Raw genomic sequence first — 14,979 nt, 5'->3', positions numbered from 1 at the left:
CAAAGAATGAATGGTCTCTCAAAAATGGAGAGGCATGATTAGATTTGTTAGGGACATCGTAGTAAAGGACCAACAAATGGTTTCTGGGTTCTTTAGAGGAGAAAAAGAATCTTTCATAGAAGAAAGGAGGACATCTAAATGCCTCTCGACAAGGTGATGGTAAAGCTCTACTTTAAGAAATTATCCCAGGTCAGGCACGGTAGCTCATAGTGAGACCTTGTGTCTACAAAAACTTTAAAAATTAGCCGAGCATGGTGTGCCATGCTTGTGGTCCCACATACTTGGGAAGCTCAGGCAGGAGGAATGCTTGAGCCCAGGAGGTGGAGGCTGCAGTGAGCCGTGTTCATGCCACTGCACTCCAGCCTGGGTGACACAGAAAGAACCTGTCTCAAAACACAAAACAAGAAAGGACAGGACAGGACACGACAGGACAGGACAGGACAGGAGGAAGGAAGGAAGGAAGGGAGGGAGGGAGGGAGGGAGGGAGGGAGGAAGGAAGGAAAGAAAGAGAGAAGGAGAAAGAAAGAAAAGAAATTATCCTTTAGTGCTATTCAATGTCTTAAAAGAAAGAGACAAGGAAAGTTTATAGAGAAGCAACCTGTCAACGCACAGCCTTGGTGTCCTCGATCGGCCCCACGCATGGACGGTGCGCAGCGGGAGCTCTCGTTTCAGTGGTAAATGATGTATAAGAGCAAGAGGCGCCTTTAGGACGGCCAGTGCCTTTAATGCCCCTAAACACTTGGGAGGGCTGGCTGGTGGGTTCCACTGTTTTATTTGTATGTCACTGGGTTGAGAGTCAGAAGGTCTGAGCTGCAACACTCACTCTGCCATTGACAAGCTTGATGACCCTGGACAAGTCATCTGTGTCTCCTCATCTGTTACGGGCTGTTGGAATGATAAATGTCACGAGGTTGCCACATTACAGGGTGAGTATGAATATGGCACATAACAGGTAAATATGAATCTTGGCCGAGGACCAGATGATGATTAATGCAATGTTGTTTTTTTCCTTTCCTGCAAGAAAAGGAAAAGCCTAAAACTCAATCTACTTTCTTGTCTCAAATACGTCATAACTAGTCCTTTTCACTTAACTCACTCACAATGTACTTTCCTGCTTGACTGAACAGTGGCTGAACTGGAGGCTGAGGTGTCTGTATTTTATCTATGTGAAGTGAATGCTTCATTCAGAGGCAAAGGGAAAAATCTAAAGAATGTGGTCAAGGTAATTTGAGCTTCATCAGTGAGGGAATGGATTTGCTGTGACCACTCAGATCCAACTCATGATGTTATTTTGCTAGGCTTTTTGAAGCTGAGCTAACAGATAAGGGTGGCAGCCTCCTCCCCTCTTGGCTAACATTTACTGAGTCCTTGCTGTGTGTCAGACACTGTACTAAGTGTTTTACATTTATATTTTCACTTATTTCTTAGAACAACCCTATGAAGTGGACACTATTCTTAACCCCATTTTATCTAGGTCTTTGGAGAGGTTAGGCAACCTTCCAAGTTGCTCAGAAGTAGGAAGTAGCAGAGCCACAACTGAATGTTATTACCGACTATACAACATTACCTTTCTATATACCATGGAAACTGCACCTTGTTCTCTGGAATATGAGTGGGTTTGGCCCATGCCATCCATGGGTGGAGATGTAGTGGTGAAACTGATGTGGACAGAAGCCCTGAAGGGCACACCAATAAGTGACAAGTTAAACTTCCAAAGACTACATGAATGGTTTTTAGGAAATCAATCATTAAAGCGCTACACAATCTATCATGGTTCCCAATGGTGACTGAAATGGCTCACTTTGGCTCTACTGGCCTGATTTCCCTGGAGGGTGCCCCTCCTCCATGCATCATCCCCAAGGCCAGAACAGCTGGTGCTCTTTGCTAACTGGGCACCAGTTCCAAGGGTAGGGAATCAGAGGTAGAATGTTTTGTGAGGAAGGCCCGGTGCTGGGGCACTCTGGCCACCAGCGGACTGACAGAGCCCCAGGCTCTTCAACTTCAGGGCTTTCCCTAAGTTATCCCAAGTTTAATATTTTAAGTATATTCTGCTTTAACTGAATAACGTTGCTGCTTTATTTTTATAAATATTATATGCTGAGGTCCAATTTGAAGGAAGCGATCTTAGAAATTAAAAGGCACAGATCCAGCTTACATTCAATGAAACAACGAAAAGCAAATATGCACATACACCTTGTACTCTTAGACTATCCCTGAACACAGACTTTAAAAATGGATTAGGCAAATATCATAGTATTTGTGCCTCTTGCTAATGGCATGCCATGGACATCAGAGAAAGGCTGTTACGGTCAGTTAAACGGTCACAAAACAAGTTAAGACATGTAAGATGAATTATTTTGTGGGCAGTTACAATGAAAGTAGAGGACATGGTTCTTTACTTTGAAGTATTTACCACCAAATGAGAAAGAGAAAACAAATAAATGTATGCCTCAATGGCAAATCTCATTGATGTCTGCATGGAATGATAACTAGAAACTTTATTTCTGGGAACCACTAAGTAAAATAATGGTTTTCTCCTGCCAAAATCCAGACTTCTACTGATCCCCACAAATCTGAAATGACTGGTTTATCTTGCATAGCCATAAAAAATGGGCACTGATAGAGTATAAAAGGAAAATACCTCAAGAGATAAAAAACCTAGGTGCAAGGCACAGGTATGAGAGTCAGGTGTCTTGCGTCAAGCTGACCTCTCCGCTCACTGAGTATCTCTCCCTTGATTCCACAGCTAGCACCACGAGGCTATTTTTAATTCCCAGGCTTTAGACAGCTGAGTCTAGTTAGAACAAGATATCTGAGTACGGAGGCAGCAGAGAGGCGCCAAACGCCTTGAGCGTGCACTAGAAAACCTGCCTGTGCCCAAGCAGCTGAACCGAGAAAGAACAAACCCTGAGATCACAGACCAGAATGGTCAAAATAGCCCCAGGTAAGGGTCAGGCAGAGGTCGGTTTCACAGGAAGCATCTTCCTTGTCTTTGAGCTTAGCCAATGTCCAGTTCCAAGAGCTATTTTAAGTGCACTCTTAAAGCTGCTTCTACCTCACGCCCACACTAAGGTCCAGGATGGAGAGAGAGAGAGAAAGAGAGAGGCTGATTGATTGGGCTTTACTGCTCTTTCCCTGACTTCCGTGGGTTCCCATTGTGCATCTAAGAAAGCAGGATTCAGCGGGCGTCAGGGCTGTGGGCTATATTTATACCCATCCAGCTGCCCGGTTGCTGAGCTTTTCACATTTACAAACAGCAGGAGTACAAGACGCCTTCCAGAGGGACTATTTTCTCCTGGTATTTATTCTAGATTTCTCTGGGATGATCTCAGCATTCGTATCTTTTTGATGAAGAAAAAAAGAAAAAGGGGGAGGAAAATAAACAGTAGGTGGACACAGTTCTCTGCTGCCGAGGCAAGAGTATTTTCTTCTACACACAAAAGGAGAACGCTGCCTTCCTGGCGTTCTTTGCCACGCAGCCAGGTTTAGGCCTGGGAAACACAAGTAAGAGTCACACAGCGCTATGCAAGGTAACTGGGAGTAGAGGCACCTACTCATCCTTGATCTTTCCTTCCTGCCTCCTGAGTGGCAAAACAGAGCAAAGTTAACACACTAAGAGAAGGGAGGTATCCCACCAGCTGTAGAGTCCGACTTGGGTTGAATCCCAGCTGACAATGGTAGCCACTGTTCATCTGTGTGACCTTGATTCATTTACTGCAGTTCTCTGAACCTCATCTCTCCTAGTGGCCCCCAAACAGAGTTACCACTGGTTTTGAATGAGATGTTGTATGGAAGGAACAGCGTGGCTTTCTTTGTCTAATATAGATGTTATTAGACAAAGGGTTATAGAAGATGTTATAGAAAACATCTTCTATAACCCTGCCCAGTCCAGGACATAAAGTCCTATGGGCCAGGCACCTGTGGTAAGCAGCACCAGGCAACACGGCAACATGGTTAAATGAACAGAGGAGCTCCACCACTCATGAGCAAGCTTGCCGTTTGTGCCTCAGTTTCCTCATCTTAAATCGGAGGTAATAACAGAAACTTCTCAAAGGGCTGTTGTGAGGATAAAATGAGTTAGCAGATGTAAAGTGCTTAGGACAGTATCTACCACAGTTGGTGCTGGGTAAGCTTTAGCTATTATTACTGTACCAACTGAAAGCTCTGATATCAGTCACCATTGTTCCAACACTAGAGTACAGACAGAAGATGAAGGTAAGGGTTTTTTTTTTTTTTTTTTTTTTTTTTAAGAACTATTCCTTAAAAACAGACATTAAAGCTTTAAAAATGTAAACATTAGTGGATGTGAATTTCATCATTCTTCAATTTTGCATCTCCCACCCCTCCTGTAGTCCCCAAACTAAAATGTCTGTTAAATTATTTTTTCAACACTGCTCTAGTTAAACAAGAAGTTGCTATTAATAAATCAAGTTGCTCAAATAAAATAACCATTTAGAACCTTCTGCGTCACTTACATGGAAATAAAACTTAATGCTTTTTATTTCCTTTTGCTGCCCCTTAGCTCAGCTGCAAATAAGAATTGTTGGGTTTTATAGTAGATGAATGAAAATTAAACCCCATTAGCAGATGGGACCTGACTCTGAACGAGGATTAATATTTTTTTGTTTGAGATGGAGTCTCGTTCTGTTGCCCAGGCTGGAGTGCAGTGGTGCAATCTCAGCTCACCGCAGCCTCCACCTTCTGGGTTCAAGCAATTCTCCCACCTCAGCCTCCCGAGTAGCTGGGATTACAGGCATGCACCACCACGCCCGGTTAATTTTTGTATTTTTAGTAGAGACAGTGTTTCACCATCTCAGCCAGACTGGTCTCAAACTCCTGACCTCATGATCCGCCCATCCCGGCCTCCCAAAGTGCTGAGATTACAGGCGTGAGCCACAGCGCCCGGCCGAGGATTAATTTTTAAATGTAATCCATTTCAGAGTTGTGTGGGCCCTATTCAGGACTTTGTCTAAAGTAAATTCTTAGCTGGGTCCGGCCAACACTTCAATGGCTGTCACTGGGAGAGCAGGAACAAATGCACATCCACACCATCCTCTTCTGCTAATCCTCCTATCCAGGTAAAATCTGACTAAAACAAAGGGGCAAAACATCATAAAGAAAGGGGGCAACATACTGCCTAAGCCTTCCGTACAGAAGGAGGGCCCGGCATAGTGCCTTGGTTTCCAGGTGTTCTATACATTTATACTCTACATGTATATTGATTTATCTATTTGCAGTGGATATAGCCTTTGCTTTTAGCCGCAGCTCTCAGAGCTGGCTCCTTGCTTCATTTTGCTGTCTTTCTAAATGACCATCAGTGATGTGCACGACTCTCCCAACGTGGTTCTCGAAATGTCTCACTTCTTCTCCAGAAAATGGAAGCTCTGTTTGGTTACTGTACCCACCCTGAAGATTAGTAGGCCCAAGGTGGGAAATGAAATCTTTTTTTTCAAACGACCACCAGGTGAATCTGTTGTGCAGCTGGGTTCGAGACACATTAGATACAACCCTTGGAAAATTCAGAAGTATTATTTAAAAAACCAGCATATAACAATAACAGTATCAATGAACACTTACATAGTAGTATGTGTCAGTCACATATCTATGAGCCTGACATGTACTAACTAGTTTATTATTCACATATTCATGTCTTTATTGAATTAAATGGGTCGGTGTAAAAACAAAAACATAACTATCTGGGTTCTACCCAGATTCTTCCATAGATTTCTTGTAACAAAGGAGTTGTAGCAATGTGTTTTCATCAATTGGACACGGGAATACAAAGCTACAACTACTTGTCCCTTACGCAGGACCTTACAGGAATCTTTATGGGCCACACATATGACTCCAGTTGTACTGGTCTAAGGGTAAAAGGATAATCACTAGTAATAACAATTTCAATGGACAAAGAGCTTTCCTCTTGAGAAGCTCTAGTTTCACATACACAAGAACACGTATTTTGGACAACATCCCTATGGCAGGAAGACTGTCAAAATTCATCAGAGGAGGAAGTTAATTTTAGCCCTGTTCTCGTTCCCCCAAATCCTCTAAAATAACAGTAAAGAGATTTTTAAGAAGGCACAAATCTACAAGGACAAAGACACCAGAAGAGATAAGAGGGTGGGGGAGGGGAGAAAAAGAAAGAAAAACCAGAAACTTGAAAGCAGATGAACCAGTGATAATTTACTTAGCAAACCCAAGAAAGTGGAATTCTAAACTCATAGTAAGGAAAGCTGTGATATAACCAAACTCACATGGCAGAATCCGTGAAAGGACTGGGGACTGGTGGCACTAGTTACGTGTGGACAGTTAAGTCACGGCTCCTCCCCTTCCATGGCAGATTAGAAGCTTAAGCTCTGGCTGGGCGCAGTGGCTCACACCTGTAATCCCAGCAGTCTGGGAGGCCAAGGTGGGCATTTCACTTGAGGTCAGGGGTTCAAGACCAACATGCTCGCCAACATGGTGAAAGCCCGTTTCTACTAAAAATACAAAAATTAGCCGGGTGTGGTGGCACACACCTGTGATCCCAGCTACTAGGGAGGCTGAGGCAGGAGAATCGCTTGAATCCAGGAGGCAGAGGTTGCAGTGAGCCAAGATTATGTTACTGCCCTCCAATATGGGCAACAGAGACTCTGTCTCAAAAAGAAAAGAAAAAAAGCTTATCCTCTGGTACCAAAATGACTAGGTGGAATTAATGGAAAGTTTATATATGAAAGATTAAAAGAACATGTATATGTTGACCACTGTGCCCACTACCCCTTCTTCTCCCACCATGCTCCTAGGAGGTTGGTAGCTAGACTCTACCCTCCAGGATGGCTACTAGAAGAGTCAACCATCTCTGGGGAATCTGAGCATCCAAAGACAAAAGACCTGGAGATAGTTACCCAATGGCATCCCAAGGAAATGTGTGGGCAGGTCACTCTAGACAGCAAGTTCACCCAGGCACGGAGAACTTGCCTTCAGTGCTTGAGGGGTGCATCAACTCTCAGAAATGAGCAGACATGCAGGGATCACCAGGTGTTTGAGTATAGAAGGCAGACAGCAAAACAAAGACCAAAACCAGACAAAGGCAACGTGGGGAAAACAGACAACTCAGGGAAAGAAAAATATTATCCTGAGAGAAATAAGATATTCCAACTATGAAACAAAAACAAGATACTATAATGAAGAACAAGTCGAACAAAAAAAGTACTTGAATATTAGAAGTATGATATGAGAAACAACAACAAAAAATAGAAGAGCTGGCAAAAAAGGTTGAGGAATCTCCCCAAGAGGAACTTAAAATATTAAGAGGTGAAAAATAAAGATAACTATTGGACCTATATCCTAATAATGGGAGTTCTGGAGAAAGAATGAAGAAAACAGGGGGACATTTCCCAGAATGAAAGGAAATGAATATCCAGATTGAAAGAGCATCAGGATCAGCACCGACCCAGACTAAGGCACATTACTGTGAAAGGGCAGAACCTGGGCAATAAAAATGCTTCCAGAGGACAAATAAGCCAACAAACGAAGGTTTATGCAAAAGCTTAAGGATCGGAATGGCATGGTCTTCTCAACAATGGCACTGAAAAAAAAAAATGCAATGGAGTGCTACCTTCAAAATGCTGGGGGAAAATTACCCCATGTCTAAAATCATACACTAAGACAGATAACCTATCAAGTATGAGGAAAGAAGAGAGACATTCTTCAGACATGCAAGGTCTCAATACATTTGCTCCCCCTACCCTTTCTCAGGAATCTATTGGAAACTGTCCTCCATTAAGGCCAGAATCCAGGAAAGGGACTCGCACCCGAAGGAGAGGAAAAGTGAAGAAAGGTCCTAGCTGGGCACCAAGCTGCAGCCCAGACCGAAGCAGGTGGAAGCTCTTGCTTCAAGGCTCATCACACCTATGGCATCTGAACTACTGAGAGGAGAGTGAGACAGGGCGGATGAATTGGTGAAGGAGATAAAAAACCAAGCAAGAAGGACATTAAAACAATAAATACCACCGGGCGCGGTGGCTCACACCTGTAATTCCAGCACTTTGGGAGGCCGAGGTAGGAGAATCACGAGGTCAGGAGTTTGAGACCAGCCTGGCCAATATGGTGAAAACCCGTCTCTACTAAAAATACAAAAAATTAGCTGGGCGTGTTGGCTGGCGCCTGTAATCCCAGCTACTCAGGAGGCTGAGGCAGGAAAATCACTTGAACCTGGGAGGCACAGGTTGCAGTGAGCAGAGATCGCACAACTGCACTCCAGTCCGGGCGACAGTGTGAGACTCTGTCTCAAAACAACAACAACAACAACAATAAATATACTATAAAAGCATCATTATCAACTCCAGGGAAAAAGAAAAGTGACTGGAAAAGAAGAAGCATAAGACAGTAGGTGACTCAGCTTCAAATGGCACTTATATAATCTTAATATATAAACACTCAATTGTTCTGTCCAAAATTATGGTTATGAGGATGCATCTATGGGAGGGGTTGGGGTAGGGGGAAGAAAGGACAAACTGTCATTTTCTACAGTGAAATAATGCTAGATAATATTTAGAACTGAAAAAAAAAAAAGAAACCAATACAAGCACGTGATTTAAGAATTGGAGGTGAATGACAAAAGCAGCAGTTAAAAGATTTGAATGTGGCTACCCTGGTGAGCAGAAAATCAAAAGGAAATCAAGAGTGAAGGGAGGGGAGTGGGGACATTGAAGGTGTTTGTAACAAGCCTTATACAACTGTTGGGTACTTCAAACTCCGCACATCATAATATCAGTAATTACAAAAACCAAATATAGTTATCAGAAGAGAAATGATGGCTCAGAGGAAAAGGGACTGAGAACTGACTGGTCCAGATGCTAGGTTTCCTTTCTATTCAATTATACACGTCCTCAAGAGCTCCATGACATTGCTGTACTTCCTAGACCACTTTTTAACAGGTGGTGGGTAGTTTTTTTTAAAAGGCAGAATTGTTGCATTTGGTTACACACTGTGGAGGGGAAAAAAAGTCCCAATTTGTGGGTGAAATATTATTATAATTACCAGCCACATAAAAGTCTTATTAGTTCAAGATTTAAAAAAATATTTTAGAATGTTTTAGACCAATACTATGTAGTGTGAATATAGCCCCATGCTAAACACATATTGTTGGAGTCTCTAATCCTATGGAAATGATGTCAAATGAACTGCCTGGGGACTAAGAAACAATTTATTCTTAGGCTTAATCTTTTAATGGGCATTTGTTAAAGAGATTCTTGCTGTGTTGGAGGGAAAAGCATGATGGATGAGGTCTGGACTCCTTGTAAATGTTTTCTTATTGTGCTTTACTCCAGTAATTAATGTACTTTTTTTCCAGAAATACCAGGGCACTGGCGTGAAAGAAATCTGTTCAAGAATGAAAACGGATTGTTCACTGGGACTTTTATAGGGAGGTTTTTCCTCTTTCCTTTTCTTCCTTGTATTCTTTTTAATATATTTTTTATTGGATTTGATATTGGGTTGATACAACTTAGGCTTAGTGCTTTAGAAAACTGCTAATATTCTACACAATATTTTTGGCTTTGACCCAAAGCAGCAATGTCATAGACTCCATATAAAAAAATCACTATGATCCCTTTGGCCATTTTTGGTAATGGAAAGTATGCTGGCCTCCTCCTAACTTGGCTGGCTACTTGCTGTGTGATCTTGAACATGTGGCCTAACCTCTCTGATCCACTTTACTCACCTGCAAAACGAGGAGTGAGTTTCAGCCTTTTCACACCCAGAAATCTCTCACTCTAGAGCAGTACTCCCAACAGAAATGTTACCCATATAATGTAATTTAAAATATTTTAGTCCCCACAGTAAAGAGAAATAAAAAGACAATTGACATCACTTTTAATAAAATATTTTATATAACCCAATGTATTGAAAATATCTTTTTTTTTTTTTGGAGATGGAGTCTCACTCTGTCACCCAGGCTGGAGTGCACTGGCGCGATCTTGGCTCACTGCAAGCTCCGCCTCCCGGGTTCACGCCATTCTCCTGCCTCAGCCTCCAGAGTAGCTGGGACTACAGGCGCCCGCCACCTCGCCCGGCTAATTTTTTGTATTTTTAGTAGTGATGGGGTTTCACCGCGTTAGCCAGGATGGTCTCGATCTCCTGACCTCGTGATCTGCCCATCTCGGCCTCCCAAAGTGCTGGGATTACAGGTGTGAGCCACCACTCCTGGCCAAAAATATCATTTAAACAAGTAATCAATATAAATTAGTAAATATTCACTTTTTTATACTATGTTTTTGCAATCTGATGTGTGGTTTATACTCACAGCATAACTCAGTAAGGATCAGCCACATTCAAGTGCTTGAAAGCCATGTGTGGTGAGTGGCCATTATGTATTAGACAACAAAGGCTACAGACATTTTGAAAGATTCTGCTTACTCAAGAGCAGTTACTAGGAATAACTGATCCATTTTCACATTTATAACTCCAACCATAAGCAGAGCAACCTCATGCTTCCACAGCTTGCTTAACCTTACAATATTGCCTCCAAATATAGAATTACCATGAGACATCTGAAATACTAAACTTGGCTCATGGACCCACCCCCATTACTCTTTCAGACTCTTTGGGGTCTAGGGGGCATAATTGGACTAGATAACACCTTAGGGTCTTTTTCAGCTCTATCATTTAGTCATTTCAGTGTTTGATCACTGGCAACGGTATCAATTAGGCAGGCACTTATCAGAGAAAAAAAAAATATTCAAGGATTGAAATAGGGAGTGGGTCATCTGCCCAGGGAGAGTACTAGAAGGGACTGGCATCTGCTCTCTTAATATGAACCATTTCCCTCTAAGGTCATACTGCTCCTGACAGCTCTCATTAATCCTGAACGCAGCAAAAGAAGCAAAAGGCAGGGATGTATGCAAAGAATTAATGTATTTTAATGCTGGAAGAGTCTTTAGAAATCACCTGGCCCAATACTCTCCATGGCATCCTTCTCCAAGGGACTCGTTCAACATCACACATCTGTTTTGGGGTAGAACTACTATCCGGACTCTTGATGCAGTCCTCTTCACTTACAACTTAAGTCCCACACATTAAAAACAAAAGTAAAGACTCTCCTCTAGACATGAACGGAGGGTTCTCAAAACGCATTATATTTGGTCAGAAATCCTATATTGATCCAGTGAGACTGTGAGGACTAAATCTACAAATTATTTGCTTTTGTTTTGGGATGATGTCAATTACATATCCTATTTCCAGTTATTATATTTCATACTTACTCTGAATTAGGGTATATATGTCTTTAATTAGGAAAAAGTGAAAAAACAAATTAAGTTGTACTTAATTGATAACAGATTTTGTGGTAGAGAAAATATTGCAAAACATGAGATTCAGGCATGAAAAATATAATAAAAATGGAGACTTCACATGAAAAGACCAGAAATGATAGCATCATGCCATATTCCCCAAAGAAGTATTACTGAGTGATGGTCAATGCATAAGGCCTGGAATAATCCCAAGAGTATTGAAAATGAAGGAATATTTTAAAAAACAAGAACCCTAGCCCATCCTCAAATCCCTAGGACAGATTCCATCTTATACCTCCAAATCTTCCCTTCCTCCCAGGATATGTGGCCATTTTTTTGTAGCCAATGGCTAAATTATGCAATCAAACCTGCTAAAACAAGTGCCAAAATTAGATGCCAAGCACATAAGGCATGTTATTGGCAGTATCATTCCTCTGGTTCTCAAGTTTCCAGCTAACGCCAGTGTCCAGAGTTACTCAAGAGTTTAAGCTAGAGGATTGTGAAGGGTGTAAGCAACGTGACTAAAAAAAGATGCAAAGACTGACACAAACCAAATGCAAGGCTACTTGCTATACAAGGAGCCAAGAAATCAACTCCATGGCTTAGTGACATACTTCTACCCTGCAGAGGAAGATATGTGAAGCTTGTTGCAGCAAGTCTTTCCAAAAAGGCACACATGGAAATGAAAAAATAACATTAGCACTGCCATAATTCCTCCTAATTATAACTGTAGAGGTGGTATTGGTGATCATGGAGATGGAAGAGCTTCATTCCCTAATGGATTCAACAAATACTTATTGAGCATCTCCTCCTCACTGCAGGCATTGTTCTAGGCATCAGCGACACAGCAATGAACAAAACAGAAAAATCCCTGTTCTTGAGCTTACATCCTAGTCAGGAAATCAGGCAAGTAAACAAGTAAAATATATACTGTGTCAAATGGTGATAAGTGTTATAGAGGAAAAAAATGTCATGGAAAGGGGATGCAAATGAAGGGGTGAGGTTTACTAAGAAGTCCTCATGTTTCAGCAGATATCTCTGAAGCAGGGACGGAGTGGGTCAAGTATATATTTGGTAGAAGAGCATCCCAGCGAGCAAGGTCAGCAAGTGCAAAGGCCTGAGGTAGGAACATGCTTGGTATGGCCTGCCATCATGTCTTGCCAGACTTAGTGGGATCCCTAACAGGCCTCTCTACTTTCACACTTCCCCCTCCTTTCTCCCACTCTCTCTCCTTCTATCCTCTACACAATAGCTAGAATGATTCTTTAAAATTCAAAGACTATGTCAATCGTTGCTTATAATTATCATTGGCAAATTATTATTATTATTTTTTAATTTTATTTTATTTTTGAGACGGAGTCTCGCTCTGACGCCCAGGCTGGATCTCAGCTCACTGCAAGTTCCTCCTCCCGGGTTTATGCCATTCTCCTGCCTCAGCCTCCTGTGTAGCTGGGACTACAGGCGCCCGCCACCTCGCCCGGCTAGTTTTTTTTGTATTTTTTTAGTAGAGACGGGGTTTCACCGTGTTAGCCAGGATGGTCTCGATCTCCTGACCTCGTGATCTGCCCGTCTCGGCCTCCCAAAGTGCTAGGATTACAGGCTTCAGCCACCGCACCCGGCCGGCAAATTAATACAAGCCCAAGTCCTGGCCAGGCGCAGTGGTTCACACCGTAATCCTAGCAATTTGGGAGGCTGAGGTAGGAGGATTGCTTGAGGCTAGGAGTTTGAGACCAGGCTGGGTAACATAGCAAGACCTCATCTCTACCAAAAAAAAAAAAAAAAAAAAAAAAAAATTAGCAAGGCATGGGGTGCACACTTGCAGTTCCAGCTACTCTGGAGGCTGCAGCGTAAGGATCATGAGCCCAAGAGTTCGAGGCTGCAGTGAGCTATTGAGCTGTGATTACACCACTGCACTCCAGCTGAGGCAAGACCCTGTCTCAGAAAACAACGACAAAAAACACAGAATCTTTACAGGGCCTACAGGCTCCTCCCAAATCCTCTTGCCCCACTCCTGTTTCCAAACTCCACTCTTCCTCACTTGCCAATCACGTTAGACACATTTACTTCCTCGCTTTCTTTTTAATACACCAAACACTTTCCCTCCTCAAGGCCTTTATTGCTGTTCGTGCTTAGAATACTTTGAACTCAGATAGTCACATGGCTCGCTCCTCTTGTGTTAAATGCTGTATTATTATTATTTTTTTTTTTTTGAGATGGAGTCTCGCTCTGTCACCCAGGCTGGAGTGCAGCGGTGTGATCTCGGCTCATTGCAACCTCTGCCTCCCGGGTTCAAGCAATCTTCCCACCTCAGCCTCCTAGGTTCGAGTGATTCTCCTGCCTCAGCCTCCTGAGTAGTGGGATTACAGGTGGCCACCACCACGCCCAGCTAATTTTGTATTTTTAGTGAAGACAGGGTTTTTCCATGTTGGCCAGGCTGGTCTCAAACTCCCGACCTCAAGTCATCCGCCCGCCTCGGCCTCCCAAAGTGCTGGGATTACAGGTGTGAGCAACGGTGCTCAGCCTGTATCTTGAGAGTACAGAACATACTTGGCACATAGCAGTTAATACTTCCTGAAAGAATGGGTCTCACCATGTCCTTTCACCCCTCCTACACTATGGTGTTAGCAGCACAGGGGGGAACCACACAGACAGACAAACTACTATCAATACAAACTCCTGGCCTCACACCGGGAGGCGATGCCACGTGGTGGGGGCGACCCCAGCGTGGCTCAATCAGCCACTCTCCCATTTCCTTCACGGCCACTCCTGTATCTCTGACTTCTCAGGCAAAACAAACAAACAAACAAACAAAAACAAACACAAAAAGGCTGTGAAGTGGGAATTTCCACAAGTTACGAAGCCTGCCCCTGTACAAACAACTGTCTTATGTTCACACACACCTTTCCTCTGGTTTCAGTGTCACGAGTGTCCATCTTTCCATTGAAAACGAAATAATACCTCCATTTTTACTTTGTCTCTTATTTCTTCTCATTTCTACAAGGACCCTGTTCCATAAATCACCACATATTTCTCCTTTATTTTCAACTCTCTGACTCTTACCAACAACTCTACATGGTTAAATACCTTCTGTTACATAAACAAACAAAACAAAAGCAAAAACCTCCCTTCACCCGCTGTTGCCTTCCAAATCCTATCTTTTCTCTCGATTCCAATCCAGTAAGAAAGTCTTCTATAATCACTTTCTTCCACATTTCAACCCACAGCAATCAGGTTTCCACCTGCCTCTCCCCGCCATAGAAATTGTTCTTACCAGGTCACTGATGACTTCCCTACTTGGAAAAGCCAAAGACACCTTCAGTCCTCATCTTACCTGAATTCTATGCAGCATCTGATTGGGCAGGATCATTCTTTCCTTCCTTGATCTTTGTGATTTCCCTCCTGCCTCTCTGGGGAGCTCTCTTACAGGCTCTTGCTTCTCGTCTTGCCACCCTAGATAATGGGTTCCATGCAGACTTGTTTTTCTGCTTCCCATCCCTTGCTCCTCATCTGGTCTGTCACTCACCTTGCCCAATCAATCTGCTTAACTGCTTGAATGTTTATCTTTCACTCCATCTCTGACACTGCCTTAGTTTGTACTTGTTTTTTTCTTACCTAGATCATCACAACAGCTGCTACCTATAAAAGCCTTCTGAACACACATCCTTTCTCTCCCCTATGTAAACTTCCAGCACAAAATCTAAACTCCTTA

The 14,979-nt window shown here is 42.8% G+C and overlaps 1 protein-coding gene across 4 annotated transcripts in view; it reads right to left on the bottom strand.

Annotated features, from left to right (window-relative positions):
- ETV6 (ETS variant transcription factor 6) overlaps positions 1–14,979 on the bottom strand; it is a 245,414-nt gene that overhangs the window by 95,371 nt on the left and 135,064 nt on the right. The window contains exon 1 of one of the 4 annotated variants that reach the window (XM_065523764.2): positions 14,602–14,916. The exons of the other annotated variants lie outside the window; for them this stretch is intronic. The gene's annotated coding sequence lies outside the window, so the exon portion shown is untranslated. Of the gene's footprint in view, positions 1–14,601; positions 14,917–14,979 lie in introns of those variants that run through there. 4 annotated transcript variants of the gene reach the window in all.

This window comes from Macaca fascicularis, chromosome 11 (assembly GCF_037993035.2).
Source record: "Macaca fascicularis isolate 582-1 chromosome 11, T2T-MFA8v1.1".
NCBI classification, from domain to species: Eukaryota; Metazoa; Chordata; class Mammalia; order Primates; family Cercopithecidae; genus Macaca; species Macaca fascicularis.
Note: the sequence above shows the minus strand (reverse complement) of the source record. Positions and strands in the feature narration are given on the sequence as shown.